The sequence below is a fragment of the Eptatretus burgeri genome, chromosome 9 (genome assembly GCF_056783735.1).
Source record: "Eptatretus burgeri isolate ZD-2024b chromosome 9, Ebu_testis_v1, whole genome shotgun sequence".
NCBI classification, from domain to species: Eukaryota; Metazoa; Chordata; class Myxini; order Myxiniformes; family Myxinidae; genus Eptatretus; species Eptatretus burgeri.
The window spans coordinates 94,849,477-94,870,281 of NC_140969.1; the positions used below are offsets into that span (position 1 = coordinate 94,849,477).

At 45.6% G+C, this 20,805-nt stretch overlaps 1 long non-coding RNA gene across 1 annotated transcript; it reads left to right on the forward strand.

The window, feature by feature from the left end:
- Positions 1–2,873: 2,873 nt before the first annotated feature.
- Positions 2,874–8,166, forward strand: LOC147020661 (uncharacterized). The gene is made up of 2 exons (XR_015061919.1): positions 2,874–7,833; positions 7,872–8,166. It is a non-coding gene; the product is annotated as an uncharacterized LOC147020661 (long non-coding RNA).
- The last annotated feature ends 12,639 nt before the right edge of the window (positions 8,167–20,805 follow it).

The following is a 20,805-nucleotide window of genomic DNA, read 5'->3' on the forward strand; positions in this document are numbered from 1 at the left end:
AATCATTGGAGAAGAGGAAGGATTTAATGTCTGAAGTGATGATGGATTCCATAACTCTGTTGATGATTGGGAGAAAGCTAATTGGTCTGTCTTTGCAGGGATCTGTTTTGCACCTTTTCTATTCAGAGCGGTTATGTTTGCTGATTTCCAAGTAGATGGCAGATGACCTTGAGCAAATGAGGGGGTGAATCGAACAGAGAGAGGGTGAGCGAGAGCAGCAGACCAGGTTTTTAGGGCACGTGGGTTGATGCTGTTTGGACCGGTTCCAGAATCTGAGTCAAGGTTTGAAAGCAAGCTCTCCACTTTGTCAGAAGAAAAGGACACAGAGTCCAGGACACAGCTGGCTGCTGGTGGGTAAGGTGTATGCAGAAAGCGATGGGTTTGGGACACAAGATTTAGAAGCACACACGGAGTTTAGGTATTCAGCCTTTTCACGTGTAGTGCCAGCTATTTTGGCATTTGAGGTAAGGGAGGGGTTGGAGTGGGAACATACACCAGAAACAGACTTAACGAGACGCCACCATGATTTGGAGGGAGAGAGACTGGTTTGAGAGTTCAGACTTGAGATTAGTAAGATGTTGTTTTCTGGCTCTCCTGAGGGTAGACACGCACTTGTTCTGAGCTTTCTCGATGGAACTGAGATTGCCCTCAGTTGGATTTGCCTTCCATGAGGCGAAGGCAAGTTGTTTCAGGACAACTGCCTCGCCACAACCTTCTCTGTCCCATTGGTGGGAGGAAGGGTAGGACAACTGAAGACGAGATGGGATAAATATGTTTTTATGTTTGTTTTTTTACATGTTTTTTATGATAAAGCAAGTTTTTTAATGAAAGAATTCCCAGGATGAGTTGATGTTGGAGAAAGTAGAGATGGGAGACCAGTCTTGAAGTTTGATGGCTGCTTGAAGACCCTGCCAGTCAGCTTGAGTGAAATGCCAGACTCGACGGCGCTGAGGTAGTTCTCTGATAACAGCCATAGAGGTGTTTACTTTGACAAGCAGGTCAGGTCAGGTATGGGAGCATGTGCCAGAACAGCGCGTCGCTGCGTCCACTTTCCGCCGGTACTCCAGGGGCCTCCGTCTGGCCATCCCCCAGGCAGATGCCAGGCCCATCCCCATCTCCTTGAGATGATGGTCAACCTGCTGCAACCATGAGGCACGTGGTCGGCCCACTGGCCTCCTCCTCTCATGAGACTCCCTCGCTGAGAGAATCTGGTGAGCAGGATCAGCGTCAGGAAAACGAGCCACATGTCCATACAGCCGCAACTGACGCTCACGGACTATGCAGGTCACAAATCTCATCCGAGTCTCTCTCAGCAACCGCTCGTTGGACACAAAATCCGACCAGCGATCAACATAGGCTGCAAGCAGCCCCTGTCGAAACTCTCGTCTGCGTTCGGTGAGGACACGAAGTGCAAGGATACGGTCAATCGTTGACCTCTTTGGTGTAAAGCCTGACTGCTCTAGACGCTGGTGCTCAAGCAGATGGTGGCGAACCCTATCAAGAATTATCCGAGCAAAGACCTTGCCCGGCACTGAGAGCAGCGTCACCCCTCGGTAGTTGCTGCAGTCTTGGCGATCACCCTTCCCTTTCCAGAGAGGGACAACAAGGCCCCTCTTCCAGTCAGTTGGGATGATGCCTGTGTTCCAGGCAGAGCACAAAACTGCATGCAACGACACGAGTGCAGCATTTCCACCAGCCTTGAGAAGTTCAGCATGGATGCCACAGATCCCTGGAGCTTTGCCCCGTTTCAACTGGTTCACCGCAGCCCGTGTTTCCACAAGCGAAGGTGGACCACAGTTGATTCGAGGGTCAGCAACAGGGATTGTAACACCCTTGACGTCCAACTCGACAGCTGGGCGATCAGCCTGGTACAACCGCTCAAAGTAACCGGCCCAGCGGGCCTTCACTTCAGACTCCTCTGTCAAGAGCCTACCACTCTCTGCTCAAACTGCAGTGCTCCGAGGGATGGGCTTGGATGAACGGAATGCGCGAATTCCCCTGTAAGCGGGACGAGAATCACCTGTCCACAGGTGATGCTCTACCCCCTCACAGATTCCTCGCACATAGGCCTCCTTGTCCACCCTCAGTGCACGTACAGTTTTACGCCTCAGCTCCCTGAACAGCTCAGCTCTGCCATTCAGCCTGGCCCTGCGACTCTGGTCAATGGTATCCAGTGTCCCTTGAGAGACAAAATTCTTCTTTGCCCTGCGGTGAGCTCCAAGGCATCCACCGGTACCATCAAGGACGGTGGTCTTGAAGGCGCTCCACAACTCTTCAGGACCCCCCAAAGCACCCAGACCCCCCAAGTGTCCACTCAGCCTGTTCGCAAACTCCTCAGCTACTCTCTCATCCCTGAGCTTGGCAACATCCAGCCTAGGCTGGGATGGTACCATTCTCCAGGATTTAAGGTGCAGCTTTAGAGTTGCTACAACAAGCCTGTGGTCAGTATTGAGGAACTGAGCACTCCGGTAGACCCTGCAGGTCTGGATCATCCTCCAACGACCGTCAATGAGGACATGGTCAATCTCCTTTGCCACACCACCAGCGTTGGAATACCAAGTCCAGCGATGAGCTTGTGGGCGCTGAAACCATGAACCAGCCACCCTAAGTCCATGACTTCTTGCAAAGTCAAGGAACTTATTGCTATTCTGGTTCATAGTTCCTGACCCATGGGGACCAACACACACCTCATAACCATCCCTATCAGTTCCAGTCGATGCATTGAAATCCCCCAAGACTAGAAGTGTATCTCGTCTGGGGCACTGATCAACCACAGACTCGAGTGTGGCGTAGAATGCATCCTTCACGGTGAGATCACTCGCCTCAGTCGGAGCATAAACAGAGACCAGGGAAATGACACCTAAGGAGTGATGAATCCTTAATCTCATAATACGCTCGTTGACCGGTGTTACCTCAATTATCATTGGGGTCAGCTTATTGGACACAGCTACAGCAACTCCTTGGGTATGGTAACCATCAGAGCGACCAGACCAATAGTAGGTGTAACCACCCACCATTATCTCGCCGCAATCCGGTCTCCGAACCTCAGAGAGAGCTGCAATCCCGATGTCCAAACGCTTGAGCTCAGATGATAACAGAGACAGGTGATCATCCTCTCTTAGGGATAGGACATTCCAGGCACCCACCCGAAGGGACCGCCTCAGGTTAACCCAAGGAGACCGCCGTCTGGTGGAAGACACCTCAGCACCACTCCGACACGCTCTCCCGCAATCTGACCCAGGGATGTTACCCCGTGGTTTCCCTCCTATCATCAAAGATTGGGGGTCCCGAAGGCTTTGCCCCAATCCCGTCATCCGGTGAGCTGCCCTGCGAAGGGAAGCTGTGCAGGAGGTACTCCCACGGAGTGGGTTTTCAGATTTTTTTGCGTTTTTGCGTTTTGCGGAATGAAGGGTTTTACGGTGGCCGGAGTGCAAATCCTGCCACCAACCTCCTAATAAGAAGTAACTCAACTGCAGGAGGACGTCCGCAGACACAGTTGGGCACTAGATATGGATGGCCGTTGGCTCACAAGGAGCTCCTCCGCCCTTTGACAGGTTTTGTTTTTAATCCTGCTGGGTGTCCATATCCAAACACCCTCCTCACCAGAAAACCTGGTGGGGGAGATGGTTTAGTCGCCGACAACCCGACCATGGAACAGGTTAGTACAGGTTTACATGGTACCTGTAGCAGGTCACAGATCGAACCTGACCTGACATTTGACAAGCATGTGATCAGAAGAACCGATTGGAGCAGAGGAAGAACAGATGTTTTCAGGGAAATTGGTCAAAATCAAATCTGGAAGAGATGGAGTACCGTTGGTTGAGATCTGAGTCAGGAAGTTTACAGATTGAGTCAGTTCCAATGAGTCGCAGAAGTCTTTTGCTGAAGTGCCATCGCAGGTGAGAGAGGTACCCACACCAAGCCAACTGGCATGATGACAATTGAAGTCCCCACATATGAGGAAGAGATAGTTGGGATGAGAGAATAAAAGTTGGTCTATGTTTTCGGAGAACGAGATGTAAATCGCTGTTTGGTGGACAGTACAACACACAGATAAACATGAGGTGGGAGTGGAGGGGAAGCCATAGCCAGAGGTATTCCTGAGGGTGTGAGAGAGTGAGGGCAGTGCATGGAGAGTGAGGAATAGAGTCTTTGATGAAGAGAGCAACTCCACCGCCAGGACAAGGTTCAGGTCTGTTATACTGGAGGAAGGAGTAACCAGGGAGAGATACTTGGGAGTCAGAGACGTCTTGAATGAGGAAAGTTTCTGTTTAGCAGATTATGTCTGGTTTGTCATTGGCAATCTGTATGGAAATATGTCATGTTTGAGCGAAGGCCCCAGATGTTTGAAGTCCACACTGTTCAGGAAGAGGGAGGGGAGGAGGCTTTGGGTGCATGGGAGGGAGAGGGTAGGACAAGGGAGGGAGGGGGAGGGGTAAGGAGAGTTGTTGAAAGAGTGTGGGGGATTGCAGAGGAGCTCGGGGAGAGGGCTGGATGAGGAGGAGAAAAGGCTTGGTGGTGATGGGTTGAGGTGCAGTGGGGAGTAATAAGAGAGGGAAGTTGAAGATTGGAGGAGGTGGAGTGATGACATTGAAGAGAGGGGGCAGGGGAAGGAGGCAAATTTGTGGATGTAAGGGGGGAGATTGGAGGGAGAAGGGTGAGAGGGGAGAGTTTAGGGAGAAGGGTGAGGGAGGAGTTTTTTTAGAAAGGAGTTTATCAAACAGGAGCAGTTCTTTTTGCCTTCACAGCTGCCCGAACACCCACACTCAGTCAATTGGAGAACTGCTACAGGGGCCGATTTGTTCAAACATCCTACTGTCATGATTTTATTTTCAACTTGCGCCCAGCCATTTCATTCGATCGTGGGTTGGGTTGGGTTGGGTTGGGTTCATGATGACTCTTTTCTCTTGTGCAGATATAATTAACTCTCTGTGTATGAGGAACTAGCATTCCATGAGTGGGTGGTAGCTTTTACCCCCTCGACATTCCTGCTGTGGAAGAGCTCCCATCTGAGTTCTGCCAGTGTAGTGGATTTTGTGTTCTGAGAGTAGACCTGGGTGATGAATCGCTCGATACGCCCGATGGTTTCATCATTTATGTGCATGTCATTTTCACCAAAGTGCTGGAAGCACTGTAGAACAGGGTGGCCATCTGGAAGAGAGATTATACACGTTCACCCAAGACTTCTTGGAGATTCCAATGAACTTGCCTTCCCAATCAGCTCCTGTGACGTTGTGGAACCCTAATAGTCCACGAGTTTTTTCCTCTCCCAGTACTTGCACCCTTTCATGAATGTCAATTGGATGGTAAATCTTGCCTCATCATGTAATCACGTTCAATTTCCTTTCACGTGGTGCAGGCATTGGAGCGGCCACATGCATAACAAGATGAAGAACGTCAGAATCTGAGGACCAAACATCATATCAGTATCTTGAGGTGTGATGGCTGAGAGATGCAAGGACATGCAACGGTATCTGTGTATCTTCCTCCTCAGGAGAATGCTGTCTCATCGCACTCGGCAGTTGCTCCCATCGGCAACACAGAATCCCGTCAGAATGTTTGAAAGCGAGGAGGAGCTTCTTGCCCTGGTGCTGTGTCAGCCTTGATTTGATTTTGGTGTGAGCTAGAAACTCTGACATTGTTACCTTGGTGATATTCATGGTGTCATTGACTTCAAACTCAGTGGGCAGAGATCCCTTTGCTGTTATTTTGGCGCGAGTCTTAGCCTTCAACGAGTCATCTATACATTTGTCAAAAATAACTCGGCCCTCACTATAACCTTTCAGCATGCGCTGGATGCATTTGACGAAGACAGTCGAGTAGTCACCGATGGTCTTTATTGATGATATTTTCGTTAATCCTTGCACAACGGCTTGCCCATCAATAACGAGTACTTTTTCTGGTTCAATTATGTCAATATCCATAAACTCCATCACCATGTTCTTCATCACCACTGGAACGGGCATTTATTTGATGGCCTTCATGATGGAACTCTTGTCAGTCGGGACGAGCAAAGAACCGTCCCCTGCAAACATTGAGCGAAGTGTCACCGCCATCTCGTATTCTCCGATGGTTTTGTTCAACTTTGGCAGAAGGTCTGGCCGGGATTGCTGAATTATCAGAAACCTTGCTAAAAGCTGTCTCTCCTCCCGCAATGTAATAACTTTTTCTCCAACTGTTACATGGGTTTTCAACCTCAATGTACTGAGCGTTTTCAACTTTCGTTTCTTCTTAGGGTCCTCAACAGATGTGGCTGAAAGTGGGGTAGGATAAGAAGAGTGTGGAAGAAGCCATTGATTGACAAATTCCTTGAATAGACTGCCCAAAAGTATCTCTGCCGAGAATAGTCTCTTATTATCATCTAAAATCATGAAGGAAAAAAGTTTCATGGGATAAAGTTAAAATGGGTTCGCCATAAAATTGCAGAACTTCAGTGTTCCACCCAGTGCCACTGTTTGGCGGCATTGGGCTGATCCCGGTCCCACTCTACACCGAGTGGGCCTGGGCCCCTATCCTCCCTCCCTCCGAGGTTCCCCTTTGTGCCCGCCATACCCGATGACAGTCCAAACTGCAACCTGGGCGGAGATAAGGCGGCAAAAGAGCTTCTTGATTGGGGTGCAGTTTTGAACACGGCGTGCCGACTTCCATTTGCTCCTCAGCCTGCCCAAGGTCTTTGCCACGTGGCTTGCAATTGTCCGTGGGGCGACCCTCCACCGACGGCTCATATGTGGCTCTCGCAAGAAGGTCAGCTTTGATGTCGCAGAGAGCATCAGGCAATCCATAAGATCGTCTGAATGCCCACTGTAATGGGGTGATCGTCCCCCAAAGGGTTTGCGCATGGGGTCGGTTCGCTGGTTGTGGAAGGCGAAACAAAAGGTGGCAACAGCCACCGCATCCTTTTGCTACCCACCGCCACAAGGTAGGGCTTGGTCAAAGCTGACAGATTGACATCCCAATGGGACCCGTACAGCAGCGATGCCCAGCCCTGCCTCGTGCGATGGTTCACGACCTGCCCCACCCTCATTTAGTAGATGCCCAATGAATGTCAGCTATAATCGGATTTATCACAATATAGAATGCCCCAAACAACTCTATCTTATCTTCAATCAATTCCCCACACCTGAAAACCAATATTGGGACACACAAATCATCGTTCCATTTCTACCAAGTTCGTAGTCGTAAGAAATCTCCTGCAAACTACAGGGGTTCAGGTGGCCATCTTGGATTTTTGCAAATAAGGTGTGTTCCAATCAGCAAGATTTTTTGTTCCTTTTGATTCCCCGTACCCAAAAACCTACATTTAGAAACCAAATTCATCCTTCTATGTCCATTAGTTCAGAAGATGTAAGGCATTCCCTATATCGGCTAATCAATTAAATTACATCAAATGCCTAATTAAGATACCTGAATTAAATGCCTAATTAAGGTACCTGAATTAAATGCCTAATTAAGGTACCAAAACGTCATTTGTAAATTAGACAGCGTTTAATTCTGTATTCTCCACACCCTCAAGTACCCAAATCAACAGATAAATTAAAATTATCAACAAAATTGAGCTAGATTGCATGGCCAACCTCATTACTACATGCTACGTGTCCAATCCATCTCCACCTTCTCATTTTAATTTCCACTCCTTCTTTCTACCTCCTTCTTGCTCACTCTATCTGACCAGAAGATTCACAAAATATTTTTGTGATGGATATAAATAAAGGATTATAGTTGCTGTGCAATGACTTTATCTTTGCCTTCATATTGTTTATTTATCAGGAAAGATTGCTTGGTTGTTGTACTGAAACGGTTTGATATGCATACACAGTTATTAATCTTGTACAGGTAATGCTGGGGTGAGTACACAAGGCAATCTTGTACAGGTAATGCTGGGGTGAGTACACAAGGTAAATATCTATCTTGAAATGATATCTGTAGAATGGTCATGAATTGTTGTAAAATACATTAAATATTGTTGCAGGGATCTTTCACTTGTGATTTACATGACAATACCTTTGTGTATGCAAAGGGACATGGGTACAAGTATATGTCTATATATGGGTGTACACTGTACAAGTATGGTATGAGTTAATTATGCAGTATCAATTTGGGCTATTTAGGCAATGTTACCTGTGAGTGTTTTACGATGTAAAACATGACTGATGAGACAATGCCCGAGTAATTTTCAGCGTTCTTTTTATCAATACCCATCCAGGTTTCTGTGCATCCCATCTTGTTACAACAGATACACACCAACAACTGGGAGAATGATAAAATAGCAGGGAGATATTTAAAAAAAAAAGTTAGACAGATTGAAGATAGACAAAGAAGATTCATTGAAATGGTTAAGAAGAGGTCAGCTCACCTGGGACAGAAAACGAATCATAATAAATGCCCAAGACCAAGGACACCACACCAATGGCTTGAAGATGGTAGGACCGAGTCAATCAGACAAGTGTAGATTTTGCAACATAGAAACAGCAAGTCACCTCCTTTCAGGATGTAAAAACCTCATGTCAGAACAACTGTTCAGACAAAAGCACAACAAATTATGTAGCGTAATCCACTGGCACATCTGCAAAAAAATTAAATGTCCCAGTCCTAAAAACGCATGGAAACATGAACCAAAAGCAATCATTGAAAACAAGGAAGTCACGCTCCCTCACGACCTGATGATCCCGTCAAGCATGAGTATAGAAAACAAAGCATTGCAACCGGATATTGTACTGAGGTACAGAGAGCAAACCTATAGTCCCCTCCAGTGAAACCGCTAGGGGACTAATAACTAATGTAACATGTTAGATAGGGTGGTGTAATAGACGTTGGGTAAAATGGCAGTAAAATGCAGAATTGATTTTATTTATATGCCTTTAAACCTTTATTTGTCGCCTACCGATTTCACCGGGGGGGGGGGGGGGTATAGGTTTGCTCTCCATCCGTCTGTCCCACCTGTTGTTTTTCTGACTTTTACCCCATACCCTTTAACATGTTCAACTGAAAGTTGGTCCATGGCTTTATTGTGATAAGTTACAGAACAAGTTCGAGTTTCAGGGCGTTTCTTCAATTTTTCAGAGTTGTGCCCTTTTTCGACTTAGAAAATATCATATTATACATGGGTCAGTGGTCAGCTGCCCTGACTCTACCCCACTGCTTTACACCCATTGGTTGGACAGCTGGCCTGACTCCACCCCAATATAATCATGCACCGCCATTGCATGAAGCATCACAGATCGGCAGTCCTTCGTGCTGGGTGTTCGTTCACGGCCTAGTGCAATTGGAATGATCCTAGGTATATAACCATGATGTATTATATATGCATATAAGCCGTACACATGTTTTTGCTTCATGTATGTACTTCGGGTTATTTTTCAATATGAAATGGGCAAAGCTAAGAAACGAATGAAGCACGTTGGGTAGAATTTCTTCTTCTTCATTTGGTTCAAACTTCTCGTTAATAGTTGCTCCATTACCAATACCTATCCGTCCTTCACACTATGTGCAACTCATCCTGGTACCTCTGGTAGACATCGGGATGGTCCTCCGGTAATTTCATCATACGTTGAAGGTACAAATAAAGCGATTTCCTTTACATGTTGTGACCAGAAGCTGCAAGGTAAGGTAGCATCTTACATCGAGCCTGAAGATGTTCTTTCCAGTTCCCAGTCCGCTCAGATCGCAGGAATTTCCTCACAATGTCTATCATGGCCAAGTATTGGAGCCACAGTTGTGCCGTGCGAGAGCCCTCCATGGAATCGATTTCCTTCTGCAGTTTTCCCCATACAGCGTTTAGTGTGCGGGAGACTCAATATCGATAGGTATAAGTTACCAGTCATCAGTTCATCATATATGTGGGCAACACCCTGTAAATCAACTGATATGTGCCCGATCCCTGACGAATCATCCACTTTGTCGACTCTTGCTGGTTTGGCAACAGAGTCTTCTCTATCCGGATTTTGTACTGGGGGAAGAAAGGTAATTGGTGTGTCATATGCTTTCAATACAACAATGCTGTGCAGCGCCGCATCCACAAGAAAGTTTCCCCTGACTGCATGGGCAAAGGCTTTCCCGGTTGACATTATGTGGAACGGTATGTGATGCTTAAACACATTCTAACAGTTCATGAAGTCCAGACCCAGACATCAAGTGACCGATGCTTCCGAGAAAACTCATTAGTGTGAAAACTTCCGAGCTGTAGCACACTCTTTTTCAACTGGCTATTCTTGGGTTGACTTTCAATGATTGTGAAAGCTTTCCACCAGAGCGGTTGTTGGAACGTCATAATCGGAGTGACTCCATTGTGCTTACTTTTGTTGCATATGTAATGTAGTGTTGAATTGATGCAGGTTAGATCAGTCGGATCCAAATCGATCATCGGAAGGAAGATGACCTCCTTTATGGATCATCTGCCTCATGCCTGACCAGGCGGGGCACGGTGATCTGATGGTTAGTGACCTTTTCCAGAGGAAGCCCACATTGTGCAATTTGGTGTCATCATTCAACTTCATCTGAGCATCAAAATAAATTGATCACAACACATCTGCTGACAAACCGAAGGGGTTGATCTGAATATGCCTGGTAGATTTCATCTCCTCCAGCGATACAGTTTCTCTGGGGACTTTCGCCAATTCAGTGATGCTTGGTGCAACACATGCAATGATTCCCATCCCATAGAAAGTGTTCTTGCCATCAAGTGGCCTGATATTATAATCAACATTGTCTGCAGAATATTAGCCGAGGTGACTGCTGGACATTCCGATCACACGTTGTTTTGTCAGCGAAGCATTCATCACAATCAAGGTCACAAGTTTTCTGGTGGCGAAAATATGAACTGCTGGAGTGGCCATGAATATTTCTGCCATTTTTCATTTATCCTCGATTTTTACAGGACACGAGTTAATGACACATATTCGGAGTTGATGAAGACGGGGAACATCTTCATGCTCTCTGAAGTTTTGGTTATCATCTGCTCGCAAAATGCCAAGAAAACTTGGCATCAAAAAAGCATTAAAAAATAAAGCGTTTTTTTTAAAAAACACTAAAAAAAATGGCATTTTTGTACCTCACGCTACTTTATCAATCAAAAAAAGGGTTCCACGAAATGTATTTTTCTCGATTTTTGTTATAACGTGCCATGGGTATTAATAAATGAAATGAGACCGATTTCATATCTATTGCAATTTGTTTTAGGCTCGGCCATATTTCAGCGTAGACTGGACTACCCAATCTAAAACCATGATATTTTCTCCCCTCGTTAACCCCACCTCACTCCCTCCTCCTAATTCCAAGTTTCCAATTTTCCTTCTTGAGAGTTTCCTTGATCTGTATCTCTCTTGCCCACCCCATGCATTCTCTCCTGCCCCCAATTCTTCCCCACACACCCATTGTTTGTCCGCCTCACTCTGTATTGATATTCGGCTCTGCTGTTGGTATTTCCCCCCTTCTCTCTGCTGCTGTTCCTTTTGCCCTGTTGTGTCCTGATCTGTTCAGTGTACTAGTACTCACTCTTCCATGAGCCTCGACTAAATATACAAAACAAAAAAAATCGATGAATCTTTTACCAGTAGTTATGAGATAGGGATTTCTTGATGAAAAGCCTCATCTTTTTCTAGGGCACATTATGAACAACACACTTGCTGCTGAAGTGGCTTCATCTCCTTATTATTTGGTTCAGCAATTCCATTGTCAGTCGACACGTGTACATGGAGTAACAGTGTGAAAGCAATTTGCACAAAAGCTATTTTCTCATTGTTCCCTCGAGCCTCCATTTCAGCACCGATTTCGATAAACTATTAACGTTTGTCTGAACAGTTAAAACCCCAGTACAGTGTTTATTAGGAATACATCGATTACACAATTACTTGCCTTGTTTTGTTTTCCTGACTCGCAATTTCATTCCCTTTGTTGTTCTTCCCAAGGCGAGTCAGTTATTCGCAGCGTTGTCATGATGATGATCTCAATGGAGGGAGGACGTTTGTTTGGCACATGTTAGTTTGGGACATGTTAGCTTGAGAGATGTTGGTTTGGGGACATACTGGCTTGGGACATGTTAGCTTGGGACATGTTAGCTTGAAACATGTTAGTTTAGGACATGTTTAGTTTGGGACGTGTTAGTTTGGGACATGTTATAGCTCAGGACATGTTTAGATTGGGACATGTTAGTTTAGGACATGGTTAGTTTGGGACATGTTATAGCTCAGGACATGTTTAGATTGGGACATGTTAGTTTAGGACATGTTTAGTTTGGGACATGTTAGTTTAGGACATGTTGGCCTTAGGCCTTAGGACATGCTTAGTTTGGGACATGTTTAGTTTTGGACATGTTAACTTGGAACATGCTTAGTTTGGGACATGTTTAGTTTAGGACATGTTATATTGGGACATGTTTAGCTTGGGACATGTTAGATTAGGACATGCTTAGTTTGGGACATGTTTAGTTTGGGACATGTTAGCTTAGGACATGTTAGCTTAAGGCCTTGGGACATGCTTAGTTTGGGACATATTTAGTTTTGGACATGTTAACTTGGGACATGCTTAGTTTGGGACATGTTAGCTTAGGACGTGTTTAGTTTGTGTGACTTGTTAGCTTCGGACATGTTTAGTTTGGGACATTTTAGCTTGGGGGCATGTTCGCTTGTAACATGTTGGTTTGAGGACATGTTTATTTTTGACATGTTATCTTTGGACATGTTTAGTTTGTGTGACTTGTTAGCTTCGGACATGTTTAGTTTAGGACATGTTATATTGGGACATGTTTAGCTTGGGACATGTTAGCTTAGGACATGCTTAGTTTGGGACATGTTCGCTTAGGACATGCTTAGTTTGGGACATGTTAGCTTAGGACGTGTTTAGTTTGTGTGACTTGTTAGCTTCGGAAATATTTAGTTTAGGACATGTTATATTGTGACATGTTTAGCTTGGGACATGTTTAGCTTGGGACATGTTAGCTTAGGACATGCTTAGTTTGGGACATGTTTAGTTTGGGACATGTTAGCTTAGGACGTGTTTAGTTTGTGTGACTTGTTAGCTTCGGACATGTTTAGTTTGGGACATTTTAGCTTGGGGGCATGTTCGCTTGTAACATGTTGGTTTGAGGACATGTTCATTTTTGACATGTAAGCTTCGGACATGCTTAGTTTGGGACATGTTTAGCTTGGGACATGTTTATCTTGGGACATGTTAACTTAGGACATGCTTAGTTTGGGACATGCTTAATTTGGGACATGTTAGCTTAGGACATGTTTAGTTTGTGCGACTTGTTAGCTTCGGACATGTTTTGTTTGGGACATTTTAGCTTGGGGACATGACTGTTCGCTTGTAACTTGTTGGTTTGAGGACATGTTCATTTTTGACATGTTAGCTTCGGACATGCTTAGTTTGGGACCTGATAGCTTAGGACATTAGAATTACCCTTTATAAACCATTAGAATTAAACACAGTGTGTTTGAAAGGTTCTTCTTCATTTTTGACGGACGGACGGACGAAAGGACATAGTCAAATATTGAAGTGACTTCACCGCTTAAAAATCACATTGTTAGCCATTAACATTTACAAAATATTAAAAATCAAAATGACTACACTACTTTTGGGACACTCTGCATTACATTTCTAGCATTTATACCTTGAAAATAAAAATGCAAAAGTACACGTTGACCGGGAAAACATGTACAGTACCAACCTTACCTGGAATAACTTCCCTCCACACTCATGATATCCTCTTAATTTGTGCATGGGTGCAAAGTGGGGTTCATGTATTGTCAGCAGATTTAGATCTAATCAAGATGGCCCAATTTTTTCAACATACTAAAGGAAAATCGTTTTCATTCGAAATCTACCTGATTACTAAATCCTTCAAGAAGACGAATCAAGTTTCGGGTTAGATGTTCAAAGGCCACAATCCATAGATGATCTCAGAACAGCAAAAACTGATAAAATCCGTTCAATCACTGCAGCCGGATGTGTCAGAGGAAGAAACAAATTTTCCCGTCGAATCCAAGTGTGCCTGCTGCATGTAGAGGCCGTCGTCCAGACAGAACACCTGTTGTAACTTCAATCAAGCCATTGCCATTGAACATATCCATCTGGAACTTTCCATAGTGATCATGCATCGTGTGAAGCACATGTGTACCAAAGAACGTGTCATTTAAACAAACAAAAAACTTTTTTGTGGTCACACTGTATTTACTACAAATGCAAAGAATCACTTACCCCTATCAGTAAGTCTCCAACCTCTTTCCCTTATCTTCCCATCCCCTCCTCCCCGCACTCGACTGCCCTCCTTTGTGTTCACTTGGCAAGGCCTTGGTAAGAACAGCTTGATACGATCGTTTGGGTACATCAATAGTGCTAAAAACGCCCAGGCACTCATCATACCCAAGGACATACTTCAGGGAACATGCCTGAAAGTTATTTAACACTTATTAGGAAGGTATTAGAAGTACTACCATACCTTAGAGCAGGGGTCCCGAAAGTGCGGCCCACAAAGTCATCGTCAGCGGTTAGGTCCTCATCCAATGTTTCCAAAAAAAAATTCCAGTAGTCTCTTGTAAAGACGAGGCATTGTGTGACGGAAGGGACATGGGAGAAATACTTGTATATGAATAAGTGGCATTGTGAGTTCATTTTGCACTCTGGGGATGTCATCGATTATAGAATGTACGTTGGAGAATGAATGATTCCAGGGTCACACAAGAGCGGTTTTAAAGAGGATTTGATTCGAGTTAAACCACCGAGCCTGCAACAAAAAAAAACAGTCAGATCTATAATAAAATAATGTGTGTGTTTGTGTGTGTGTCCTTCGTAACTCCAAAGCCATGATGGACGCTGTGTGTGAAGATGGATGCTTCTGCAGCTTTCACAATTGTGTACCAATGCCTTCCCAAACCTGTGCCAACTTATTTGGGATCAACGTTGTACGGGTTGTAGGATTATATTTCTGGGAAAATAGGATTAGTAGTGTGCAGGAAGGAATGGTTGGTGTTGTTTTGTGCAAATAAGGCATGTTTTCATGTTTAAAGATAGCCACAAGCTACCACGGTGGTGATACTGATGACTGAATCCTCGGACTGTCCTCTTGATGATCCTGGTCATATTTTGCGGTGGTGGCTTTTATAACAAATTTCTTTTTCCAGGTGTTGGTGCTTGAGAGAATATCTGAAGATGACAACTAGTGATGTTCACCTCTCCAAGCGGGCAAGAGTAGATGATAAATGAATGCGTGATACACAGTCGGTCTGCACATTCCTCTGCACCACTCATCCAGCTAAAAGATGATGATTCATGGCAAACTTTCTTGCAAGCAGCAAGAATAAGAAACCATGAAAGACTACTCAAAATAGCGTGCACTCGGATTAATACCGAGCGGAACGGAGAGTGCAGTGCTGGCTATTTAATGAATTGAGCAGATCAATTGGGGTAAAACTTCCCAGGTATCACTGGTCCGGATTTTGCTCGATCAAACTATTCACCATGAAGGAACTGCTGGAAGCTCCTGAGCGAAAATGAAGTCAATGACAACCAAACTTCCTGAAAGTACAGCTCAGAGAAAATATATAAGACAGCAACCTTCCATATTTTGAGACTATGAAGCTAAATGTATATAATATGAGAAAGAGAGCAAGCATATAAAAATGTTCTAAAGCTCATGAGGTGCTACAGCAGTGTGTGACAACTGAAGCAGATGCTAAATTGCAAGAAGTTGCCACCTCCTCCTCCTTCATATGTAGCACAAGGCTGCAGGTGGCATCATTGGCTGGGGTTGCAGCTGTGCCACTGAAGGAATGCCCCTATTACGAGTACACTGGTACTCATTTCACCGACCTCAGAAAGATGACAGGCTGAGTCAACCCCACCTGGTGTTAATTCAATGGAAGAAGGGCTTCAACTCTGGACCATTACATCCCAAGCCGGCCACCCTAACCACGAAGCCAACATCAGGCTCAGAAGTTGCCACTCAGAGATTGGACGATCAGGTCATTGCTATCCTCGGTGGAGAAGCTGTGGTATCTGAAGTACATTTTCACAGATCTTGCTCTCGAGCATATTCCAAAGTGGACTAATCAGAGGAATCAGGCCCATCTTTTGACAATATATCCGAACATGTTTTCAGTAATGGAGGACCAAGCTTTCAGCCATGTGTACGACAATGTGAGAAGCAACTTATTTACAGAAAATCCCAAACCTATCATGCTGAATGATCTCAGAATCCTGCTCACAGATCACACGAAAGAACTGGGCTGCAGAGACATCATAGGTTCCACAAAGAAAAATTTCCCCAGAAAGCGAGAGCAAGATTTCATGAACCTATACATATGTGAGTGATGAGAAAGGTTGGCTTACTATCCATCCTGACAGTCTGTCAAGAGAGAAATTAGTGTGTGATGTCATCGAATTCCAGCGAAAACTACAAATTCTGAGATCCAATGAAACAGACAAGATGGCAGTACTGGTGAAAGCAGCATTATTGCTGCATGATGACACAACTTCACAGGGTGACAGAGAGACATAGACACCAAAATTAGATTAAATGAATAATGAAAATGCCAATCTTCCAAATTCCATGACACAATTTCACCGTGCACTCATAAAAGGGTCAAAAGCTGAAGGTGAACTGCTTCAGTTGAAAGAGAGATCAACTCTTCTAGGCAGTATCTTGTATATGCAGTCACAAAGGGTCGATGTCACCCACGGAAACATGCTTTGATACCTGTAGTTGTGATGTCATTGACTGGGAATGTGGAACTTGTGCAACTATTGAACAGACTTGGTCATCGCATGTCCTCTTCTGGGGGTGAGGAAATTGAGACCACTTTATATCCAAAAGCTGCAATCGGCTCCAAAACAAGGTGCATATATCTCTCTCTCTCTCTCTCTCTCTCTCTCTCTCTCTCTCTCTCTCTCTCTCTCTCTCTCTCTCTCTCTCTCTCTCTCTCTCTCTCTCTCTCTCTCTCTCTCTCTCTCTCTCTCTCTCTGTCTCTGTCTCTGTCTCTGTCTCTGTCTCTGTCTCTGTCTCTGTCTCTGTCTCTGTCTCTGTCTCTGTCTCTGTCTCTGTCTCTGTCTCTGTCTCTGTCTCTGTCTCTGTCTCTGTCTGTCTCTGTCTGTCTCTGTCTGTCTCTGTCTGTCTCTGTCTGTCTCTGTCTGTCTCTGTCTGTCTCTGTCTGTCTCTGTCTGTCTCTGTCTGTCTCTGTCTGTCTCTGTCTGTCTCTGTCTGTCTCTGTCTGTCTCACTCTGTCTCTGTCTGTCTCACTCTGTCTCTGTCTGTCTCACTCTGTCTCTGTCTGTCTCACTCTGTCTCTGTCTGTCTCACTCTGTCTCTGTCTGTCTCACTCTGTCTCTGTCTGTCTCACTCTGTCTCTGTCTGTCTCACTCTGTCTCATTCTGTCTCACATTATATCTCTATCTCTACAAATATACATCCAAACATATTCAGTTCACTAGTGTGGGACAATATAGATAATATAGGTCAGGTCAGGTATGGGAGCATGCGCCAGAGCAGCGCGTCGATGCGTCCACTTTCCGCGAGTACTCCAGGGGCCTTTGTGTGGCCATCCCCCAGGCAGATGCCTCGCCCATCCCCATCTCCTTGAGATGCTGATAAACCTGCTGCAACCACGAGGCACGTGGTTGGCACATTGGACTCCTCCACTCACGAGACTCACTCGCTGAGAGAATCTGGTGAGCAGGATCAGCGTCAGGAAAACGAGCCACATGTCCATACAGCCACAGTTGACGCTCACAGACTAAGCAGGTAACAAATCTTATTTGAGTCTCAGAAACTGCTCGTTAGACACAAAGTCCGACAAGCGAGAGCCAAAGATTCACCGAAGAGACCTGGTACCAAAGGAATGAAGTCTCCATCTCAGATCCCTGGTCAGAGTCCAAGTCTCACATCCGTAGAACAACACTGGAAGCACCAAGTACCTGAAGACTCTGACTTTCATCCTCCTGCACAGGTACTGACAGTGCCGCACCCCATGATCCACTGAATCCATGATTCCCCTGGCCCGAACCAGACGTCTGTTGACCTTTGACTCAGCCAGCAGAGACATGGATATGACTGCCAAGGTTAGTTAATCTCTCTGTGACCTCAACATCCTCACCACAAACAGGTAAAGACAGGATAGCAGCATCCAAGATGTCAATGAAAGCCTGGATCTTATTTTTGACCCAGGAAACCCGTAATCCCAGTGGCTCCAACTTCTCATTCAGCACCTCGAGGGCCTCCAAAAGGATATCCAGAGTCTCCGCAAAGATGACTGCATCATCTGCGAAATCAAAGTCACAGATCTTGACATTCCCAAACGATGCACTGCAGCTTGATCTCTCTGACATCCCAGAATCCAGTCCATACAAATGCTGAAAAGTGTGGGGGCCAGTACACATCCCCGATGAAATCCAGTAACAAGTGGAAATAAGTCAGAGATGTTATCACCACGTCTCACAGAACTCTCAGTGCCAGAGTGGAGTTCAGACATTAGAATGATCAGTTTTGGTGGCAACCCACGAAGACCAACAATCCTCCAAAGGACATCCCGATTCACTGAATCAAACGCTGTGCAGAGATTAACATCGGCTGCAAGCAGCCCCTGCTGAAACTCTCCTCTGCATTCAGTGAGGACCCGAAGGGCAAGGATACGGTCAATCGTTGACCTCTTTGGTGGAAAGTCTGACTGCTCTTGGCACTGGTGCTTAAGCAGATGGTGGCAAACCCTATGAATAATTATCTGAGCATGCAGAGCACAGAACTGCATGCAACGACATGAGTAGAGCATTTCCACCATCCTAGAGAAGTTTCCACTGCAGTTCACCAAGGGACGTGCTTGGAGAAATGTAATGCGTGAATTCCCCTGTAAGCAGGACGACAATCACTTTACCACAGGTGATGCTCTACCCTTTGGTTTTTCAAACCCGGGGGCGCGACTCCAAGTGGGGTCGTCGAGCAAATTTTGTGGGGTCGCCGAGCAAATTTCGTGGGGTTGCGGGCATCCACTTGCAGCGAAAAAAAATTGGCTATTTTCAATCGGTGTTCGCTTTTACGCAATGTAATATAAACGGTTCGTTCAAAGTATGGGAACCGGCGCAACATGACGCTTGGAATGGGATCCAGCCGATGCGCGGGCTCGCTGAAAGGCAGTTCATTTTGGCGGGAAATTAGTGGTTTGATCCACGGCCTCTCAGACTCAGACTCTGACTCTATCATTAACGTCTATTCACATCTCCATGTATGACTCGAGACCTTATTTGTGATGGCAGCATCGGCCACCAGCAAATCTCGAGAACGTTCTTACCAGGGTAAATTTCTGGACCTTGAATTTTACTACTTCGTGGATAAAGGTGGGGCACAGAGGCCTCAGTGTGTGATTCGTTTTGAAATGCTTTCTATGGAGTCTATGAAACAAAATAAGTTGCAGAAGCATTTGACTACAAAACATGCGCCTTATCAGGATAAGGAGAGAGAGAGCGTTCTTTGAGAGGAAACTTCTTGCACTCAAGAATATGCATCTTGACAGAGAGGGTACATGCCATCAGACCAATTTTCGGGCATTAGAGGCCTCATATCGAGTATTGCTCCATGTTGCCAAGATTAAAAAGCCTTACTCCATTGCGGAAGAACTTGTGCTGCCATGTGCAAAGAAGATGGTATCTCTGATGGATGGGGAGGAAGCGGCGAAGAAACTGGCAGTTATACCCCTCTCTGACAACACCATCCAACGCAGAATTGAAGATACGAGTCTGGACGTAACGGCTCAGCTCGTACAGAAGATCAAGGAATCGCCGTGGCACGCCATATAGTTGGACCAGTCCACTGATATCGCATCGTACGCGCAACTCATCATCTGGGTCCGCTTCATCAAGGCTGATAACTTTGTTGCTGAGCCTCTGCTCATCAAACCATTGGAGGCCATCACCAAAGGCGAGGACATTTTTGGGAAAGTAGAGCAGTTTTATCGTGACCCTGATCTGGACTTCGGAAAGTTGCTCGGTTCTACAACAGACGGCACGCCAGCAATGTTAGGAGTGCATTCTGGATTCAAGGCTAAATTTCTTGAGGTGGCTCCTCAGACCTCCATGGTACCCTGCATAATTCACCAAGGAAGCGCTCTCCTCTCGTACTTTGCCAGAAACCTTGCAGAGCGTGCTCTCAGAAGTCGTAAAAATGGTGAATCACATCAAATCGAGCGCCCTCAACACGAGGTTATTCAGGCTATTCTGCCAGGAGATGGACGCCGACCAGAAGAATTTACTATTGTTCACTCGTCAGATGGTTATCTCGAGGAAACCTTCTTCTGCGCGTTTACGAGCTCAAAGATGAACTGAAGGAGTTCCTACGCACTCAAGGGAAAACGGCATGGGTAGCGTTGCTTGAGTCGGACTCTTGGCTGTCAGAACTGTGCTATCTCGTTAACATCTTTGAATGTCTCAATGTCCTCAACTGCTCCCTCCAAAGCAAAGACGCCAACCTCATGATTTTTCACAACAAAGTGGGCGGATTTCTGGCGACTCTAAAATTACTGGCAGACAAAGCAGCTGTTAAGTGCTTCAGCCTTTTTCCCCGTCTGGTGGAGCATCTAACGACCTGCCAGTACGATGATACTGAGCTTGACAGTCTTTCTGGGGAGATAGCACGTCACCTTCGGTCGCTCATTGAACAGTTCGAGCACTATTTCCCTGAGCTGGATGTGCAGTCCTTTTCTGTGGTTCGGGACCCTTTCACGGCTCCACTGGACTCGATTGCTGATGAAGATGATACAGCACAGGGAGAGCTTGTACAGCTCCAGCAGGATTCAGGAGCGCAGGCTCTTGCGCGGACGAATTCGTTGT